Raw genomic sequence first — 7,966 nt, 5'->3', positions numbered from 1 at the left:
ATGGAAAATAGGAACAGTGTGACAGAGTTTATTCTATTGGGACTCACGCAAAATCCAAAGATGCAGAAAATCATATTTGTTGTGTTTTTGGTTGTCTACATCATCTCTGTGGCAGGAAATGTATTCACTGTGTTCGCCATCACCACCAGCCCATTATTGGTGTCCCCAATGTACTTCTTTCTGGCTCATCTCTCTTTTATTGATGCCTGCTATTCCTGTGTTGATACCCCTAAACTGGTCATAGATTCACTCTGTGAAAAGAAAACCAGTACTTTCAAAGGATGCATGAAGCAAATCTTTTGGGAACACTTCCTCGCGGGTGTTGATATCATCCTGCTTTCGTTTATGACCTATGACCGCTCTGTGGCCATTTGCAAGCCCCTGCACTACACAACCAAAATGAATCGGCGGTTATGTTGGTTTCTAGTGGGAGTGGCATGGATGGGAGGCTTTCTTCACGGAATCATACAGATCCTCTTCATCATCAGGTTACCCTTCTGCGGCCCTAATGTCATAGATCACTTTACGTGTGACCTGAACCCTTTGCTTGAACTTGCCTGCACTGATACCCACACTCTAGGGTTCTTCGTTGTTGCCAACAGTGGTGTTCTCTGTTAACCTTTCTTCTCTTGGTGGGCTCCTATGTGGTCATTCTGTACTCCCTAAGGACGAAAAACTTGGAAGCTAGACGCAAAGCCCTCTCCACTTGTGTCTCCCACATCACGGCAGTTGTCATATTCTTTGTGCCTTGCATATTTGTATACATGAGACCTGCAGTTATTTTACCTATTGATAAAGCAGTGGCTGTATTCTACACTATGATAACCCCCATGTTAAATCCCTTAATCTATACCTTGCGGAATACCCAGTTGAAAACTACCATTGGGAAATGGTTTAGAAGTAAAGCTATTTCAGGTGAAATATAAATGTGGCCAGAACCCAAAGTCGATTGAACAGAGGTAACTCTCAAAAGGATATTGCTGATAATCTCTGCAAAGAATACCTTGTGAAATAAAGAACAACAACCACCACAAAAAATACCAAACTTAGATTCTGTAAGAAGCGGATTAGAAATTGATGCAAGAAAGTGGGAAAAGCCAAACCCAGGACCATTCTTTGAATATGTAGAAAATTCTATCAAATTGGGACTTGATATCAGTGAATTCATCAATTTATATGGATTCAAAATGTTTATTCTAGTAAAAATAAAATAAATAAAATATACTGTTTCTTATTAATATCTCAATAACAATCCATAGAGCTAGGCATGGCTATTTTTCCCATTAACAGGTGAGAGACTAAACAGAAAGGAGTAAATTCCAAAATGAAAATATCAAAGAACTAATAAACAGAATCTAACTGATCACTCAAATGTGCTCTTAACTGTCAGAAAACAATGACAGAAGGGTAACCTAATTACTATTCAAAGAGTCTGGGACTGTTTCAGACTATATATATATATATATACACACACAAACACATGTATACAGATATATATGTGTGCATTATATTACATGTCATATATTATTATATATAACATTACATATTATTAATATAGTATATGGTATTATTATATAATTAGTTATATTACATGTATATATATATATATAAAACGTATACAATTAGTTATATAACATATTATTATGTTAGTATATATGTGTGTGTGTTTCCAGTCATGTACAACTCTGTGATCACTTGGACTGCAACCCACTAGGCTCCTCTGCCCATGGAATTTTTCCAGGCAAGAATACTGGAGAGGGTTGCCATTCCCTATTCGGGGGATTTTCCTGACCCAGGTATGGAAACTGCATTTTTATGTCTCCTGCATTTTCAGGCAGATTCTTTACCACTAGTAACTCCTGTGAAGCCCTAGTATGTATACTATTATATAGTAGGTTGTTCAGTTCAGTTCAGTCGCTCAGTCGTGTCCGACTCTTTGCGACCCCATGAACCGCAGCACGCCAGGCCTCTCTGTCCATCACCAATTCCCGGAGTTCACGCAAACTCATGTCCATCGAGTCAGTAATGCCATCCAGCCATCTCATTTTCTGTCGTCCCCGTCTCCTCCCACCCCCAATCCCTCCTAGCATCAGACTTTTTTCCAGTGAGTCAACTCGTTGCATGAGGTGGCCAGGTATTGCAGTTTCAGCTTTAGCATCAGTCCTTCCAATGAACACCCAGGATTGATCTCCTTTAGAAAGGACTGGTTGGATCTCCTTGCCGTCGAAGGGACTCTCAAGAGTCTTCTCCAGCACCACAGTTCAAAAGCATCAATTCTTCGGTGATCAGCTTTCTTCACAGTCCAACTCTCACATCCATACAGTAGGTTATTACATATAACCAAATACTAATAATTTTTTTAATAATTATGCCTACTTATATACATCATAGTAGATTATTAGACTTTGACTTATTGCTGTGATATGTAATTTCGGTAGCCAGTCCCTTCTCCAGGGGATCTTCCAAACCCAGGGATCACACCGAGGTCTCCTGCGTTGCAGGCTGATTCTTTATCATATGAGCCACCAGCAGAGACCTAGAATGCTGGAGTGGGTAGCCTATTCCTTCTCCAGTGGATCTTCCCAATGCAGGAATCGAACTGGGGTCTCCTGCATTGCAGGAAAATTCTTAACCAGCTGAACTACCAGGGAAACCCTCATAAAAGCAACAGGGCATTCAATCTCTAAAGGGCAATTAGTGTCAAAATTTCCTTTTAGCATTCAGAATCCTTTTGCATTGTGCATGTGACCTACTTATGTTTCTGATCCATCACAAAGAGCAATGATTTAAATCAAAGACTATTTTGAAGTCAAACAGAAATTTCAGTTTATTAAGTAAGCTGTCATCCTCCTTAAAACATTTGCTTACTTGATAGAAATTGTTTCTACAAGTAGCATAATGTATGGTTTATAATAAATAACAAATGAATAAATATAAGTATTTACAGCAAGCAGAATAACAAACACCTATAATGGTTGGGAAGATCCCCTGGAGAAGGGCATGGCAACCCATTCCAGTATTCTTGCCTGGAGAATCACATGGAAACGGAAGCCTGAGAGGCTACAGTCCATGGGGTTGCCGAGTTGGACATGATTGAACAATTTAGCAGGAGTCTGGCATTGTCTAATTGATTATGGAATTTTAGTTCAGGCCCATGGTACTAAACCAGTGTGGTTATTTCCTCAGATCTATAGTTGAAATGGACAAAGAGCAACCAACATATTCTTATTTTTGTTCATTTTACGATAATCTACTATGTTGATCCATTACATTGATGATGCTGACTGCATCTTCTGTTCAAGAAGCAACAATTGCTTTAAAATTTTTTGTAAGAAATTTCTGTGTCAGATGTTAGAATAAATCCAAATAAAATTCAGAGTACCAAACTCAGTTATAATTTATAGGCACAGTGGTATGGGGCATATCAAGGTATTCCTTTTAACATGACAGTTAATTTGTTCCCTCTATCATCTCCTATAACCAAAGAAAATGCACTGTGCTCAGTGGAACACAATGTTCTTTGGAGAAAGCACATTTTTTATGTGGGTGTATTTCAATGACCCATTTATAAAGAGCCTCAAAGAGATGCTAGTCTTGAGTGAGGTCTGGAAAAAGAAACATCTCTGCAACAGGTTCAGATTGCCATTCAAGCTTCTCAGCCACTAGGGACAAACGATCCAGTAGATCCATGGTGTTTGATGTGTCGGTAGAAATAGGGCTGTGGGAGCCTTTGGCAGGCTTCCACGTGTGAACTGCAGTGCAGGAACTTAGGATTGTGGAGCAAAATCTTGTGATCCTTTTCAGATAACTACTCTCATTTTGAGAAATAGCTCTTGGCTTGCTTAATAGAGACTGAATGCTAAACCATGGGCCACTAAATTACTAGGCTTCCTGGGTTGCCCATCATGAACTTGTTGATGGATCCATCAATGACATATGCTTGGGTATACACAGTGATAGTTCATTAGTCATTTATTTCATCAAATGGAAACACAGGCTAAGTTGGTATGTGTGTGTGTTCTGTCGGTCAGTCATGTCTGACTCTTTTTGTCCCCAAGGACTGTAGCATACCAAGTTCCTCTGTCCATGGAATTTTCAAGAAAACTGGAGTCGGTTTCCATTTCCTACTCCAAGGGATCTTCCTGATCCAGGGATCAAGCCCTTTTCTTTTGCATCTCCTTCATTGGCAAGTAGATTATTTACTTATTTTGACCATATTTTAATTGATTTATGTTTTAACTGAAGGAAAATTGCTTTATAGAATTTTGTTGTTTTCTGCCATGCATCAACAAGAATCAGCTATAGGTGGGCTCATGTTCCTCCACCTCCAGAACCTCCCTCCCATCTCCCTTCCCATCCAACACTTCTAGATTGCCACAGAGCCCCTGTTTGGTTCCATGAGTCATACAGCAAATTCTCATTCTTTACCACTGTACCATAAACTCAAAAGTGGAAAATTGTAGTGCTACAGCCCCATTCTGGAAATTCCCTAAAGGTCAGAAGGAAGGTAACTCCACTCAATCGATAAAACTTCAAGTAGTGTAAGTGGTTTTTCACTTTGCTTTGAAGGAAAAATATCCACATGTGTACTGTATACTGATTCATGATTTTGATCAATGGTTTGACCAGATGGTCAAGAGACTTGGAAGGAACATGGTTGTTGGAAGATAAGCAGCAAGAAAACTGAAGAAATAGGTAGCTTAGAGGTCTTATTTCCAAGGAGAGAAATGTTTCACCAGGAGACACAACAATGTTGTATTGATCTGAGAGTTAAGACTCCTGCCTGATCACCTTGGGCTCCTCATGCTTCTGAATCAATAAGCAAGAATGTAAGGTAGTGTGATCCTGACTGCTAAGGAGAATTGGACTACTCCTTTTTAAAGGAGAGAAGAAAAGTATGTCTGGAACATAGTAGCTCCCAAAGGGCCCCTCCTGAGTTACCATATCTGATGATTAAGATCAATAAAAAACTGAAACAACCCAATCCATTTACAATTACTAATGGCAAAGAATTTTCAGCGATGGAGACCTATGCTATCCCACCAGGCAAAGATAATGAAAAAATTAGGTGACTATTGAAGACACAATCATTCCTCTTTGCTAAAAACAGCTCCACTTAATTTTATCTTCCTTTTTACTGTTTTCTTCTCTTTTCTTCTTTGTACAGTGCCTCCTAATGGTAATAACTCTTGCATTTATATATTCTAAAATTCTTCCATTATTTTAACTCTATTTCAGTGTGTCTTAAATGATCTTATTTTGAAAAACTATTACACTTGCACAAAAGACCTTTTCATAAAAGGTGAAAAGCTTTGTTTTTTTTCCCCGTTTAATTTGCTAGAAAATCTTTCTGAGAGTCACTTCTTCACTTAGTTATAAAATTCCCTTTAAGCGTTGTACCACAATGTATTTGCTTATCAGTAAAACTTTATTTTTAAAGAGGTTTTAGGTTCATGGCTAAACTGAGATTAAAGTACAGAGATCCCATATACCTCCTGTCCCCACAATGGGACACTCTCCCCCTCAGAGGGATACACTTGTTAAAATCAAAGGAACATACAATGATGCATTGCTATCACCCCAAATTTATAGTTTACATTAGGGTTCACTCTAAGTACTGTATATTTTGAGGGTTTTGACATATACATTGATAAGATTCAAAATTATAGAAACAAGCAGAAGTATTTAACTGCCTTAAATATCCTTGGTGCTCCACCTATTCATCCTTCTCCCTTCCCTAATCCTATACATTCATTTATACTTTTACTGTCTCCATAGTTTTGTCTTTTTCAGAATGTCATATAGTTGAAATTATATAGCAGGTAGCCCTTTCCATCTGGTTTCTTTCATTTGGTAATATGCATTCAAGTTTCCTGAATATTTTTTCAGTTTAATAGCTGAATTTTTTCACAGTTTAATAGTTTATTTTTAACTCTGAATAATATTCCATTGTCTGGATGTACTACAATTTATTTATCTATTTATGTCCTATTGAGGGACATCTTGCTTTCTTCTGAGATTTGGTAATCATGAGTAAAGCTGCCATAAACACCCATGTGAGCAAAACTGCTTTCTTCATGTACGTGCATGTGTGTGTGTGTGTGTGAGAATATGTTTATCAGCCACATTTTGTCTTTTTACTAGTTTTTGTTTTCTTTTGTCTTGTTATTTTTCCCCCTTCATTTTAACAGCTCAGTTGATAAAGAATATGCCTGCAATGCAGGAGACCCCAGTTTGATTCCTGGGTTGGGAAGATCCCCTGGAGAAGGGATAGGCTATGCAGTCCAATATTCTTGGGCTTCCCTTGTGGCTCAGCTGGTAAAGAATCCCACCTGGAGTACCGGAGACCTGGGTTCCAAACTCTGGGTTGAGAAGATCCCCTGGAGATGGGAACAGCTACCAACTCCAGCATTCTGGCATGGAGAATGCCATGGACTGTATAGTCCATGGGGTCAAAAAGAGTCAGACACAACCGAGCAACTTGCACTTTCATTTTAACAGGACTGGGCTTTGATTCTGGATACAATGACTAGCCACTTACTTATAAATTTAGGTAAATAATTTTATTATACAACTCCTTAATTAATATTGGAAATGGTATTAAAATTAGGTCATTATGTGGAAAGCAAGTAAATTTGTTTACAGTGATATGAATTATTGATTCTATCTTTGTATCATTATTATTTTCTATAGGGCACCAAGAAAGTTGACTCACAGGAACCACGTTAAAATAGTTGCTACTCTAAATATCTCTTTGCTGCACAACTTGTTCCTTAAAGGTGTGCTTCCTTTGAAAACAAAGTTTGATACTAAATTTTTTCAAAGTATTTTTCATCTCTGCATTTCTTAGAGTGTAGATTAAGGGATTGAACATGAGGGCAATGGTGGTGTAAAATAGTGCAAAAACCTTTTCCTCAGGGAAAGTAGTGGGAAGTCTAAGATAGATAAAGATAACAGGTACAAAAAATAAGATGACCACAGTGATATGAGACCCACAGGTAGAGAGGGCTTTGTGTCTTCCCTCGGTTGAATGATTGTTTAAAGTGAATAATATAATGCCATAAGAAACAAACAAGACAGGAAATGTAACTAAGGCAACCATTCCTGAAAAGGCAATCACAAGCACACCAGTGATGTAGGTGTCAGTACATGCAATTTTTAGCAATGGAAAAGTATCACAGAAATAGTGATCAATTTCATTAGGACCACAGAAAGGCAACCTGATTGCCATAAAAAGTTGAGGAAAGGAATGGACGGCTCCACCAGCCCAAGTAGCTAAGAGGAGAAGATTGCATCTGGCTCTGTTCATGATGATCATATAGTGGAGAGGCTTGTAGATGGCAACATAGTATCAAAAGCCATGGCAGTAAGAATAAAGATATCAATACCTCCAAAAAAGTGCATGATAAGGACCTGTAGCGTGCAATCACCATAGGAAATAGTCTTTCTCTCTACTAGCAGGTTTCCAATTAATTTGGGTGCAATGCTGGAGGTATAGCAGATGTCTATGAGGGATAAGTGGCTGAGGAAATAGTATATTGGTTGATTAAAAAGAGGACTGAATTGAATGGAGAAGAGGATCAGAAGATTTCCTACCAAGAGGACAAAATAACAGAACAAGAAAAACACAAAGCAAAATATTTGTACGTTCTGGTTATGTGAAAGTCCCAGAAGAATTAATTCTGATATGTTTTTCTGGTTTTCCATTTGAGTTTAGTTCAGGTTATACACAAATGACTTATGTTTATGAAAAAAAGAAAACATATGCTTGGGTGAATATGAGCACAATTATATAAAATTTACCAAAAATACATTTCCATGAATAAAACGTTAATATTGATTTACTAAATGTTGTTAATGTCTCTTACTTTCTAAATCTATTGCAAAATAATTTATAATGAAAATGATTATATAATTTACTCAATTACTTGTAAAAATTTCAAATATTTAAATATTATTTTGAAAA

General features: G+C 37.6%; 2 pseudogenes; one reads left to right on the top strand and one right to left on the bottom strand.

Moving 5' to 3' along the window:
* Positions 1-926, top strand: LOC129560081 (olfactory receptor 4C13-like; annotated as a pseudogene).
* A 5,785-nt stretch (positions 927-6,711) lies between these two features.
* LOC129560080 (olfactory receptor 4P4-like) lies at positions 6,712-7,707 on the bottom strand (annotated as a pseudogene).
* Positions 7,708-7,966: the final 259 nt, after the last annotated feature.

The sequence above is a fragment of the Moschus berezovskii genome, chromosome 16, assembly GCF_049115385.1.
Source record: "Moschus berezovskii isolate FMDL1 chromosome 16, NW_MosBer_1.0, whole genome shotgun sequence".
In the NCBI taxonomy this organism is placed as follows: Eukaryota; Metazoa; Chordata; class Mammalia; order Artiodactyla; family Moschidae; genus Moschus; species Moschus berezovskii.
The sequence above is the reverse complement of the archived record's forward strand: the minus strand, read 5'-3'. Positions and strand labels throughout refer to the sequence as shown.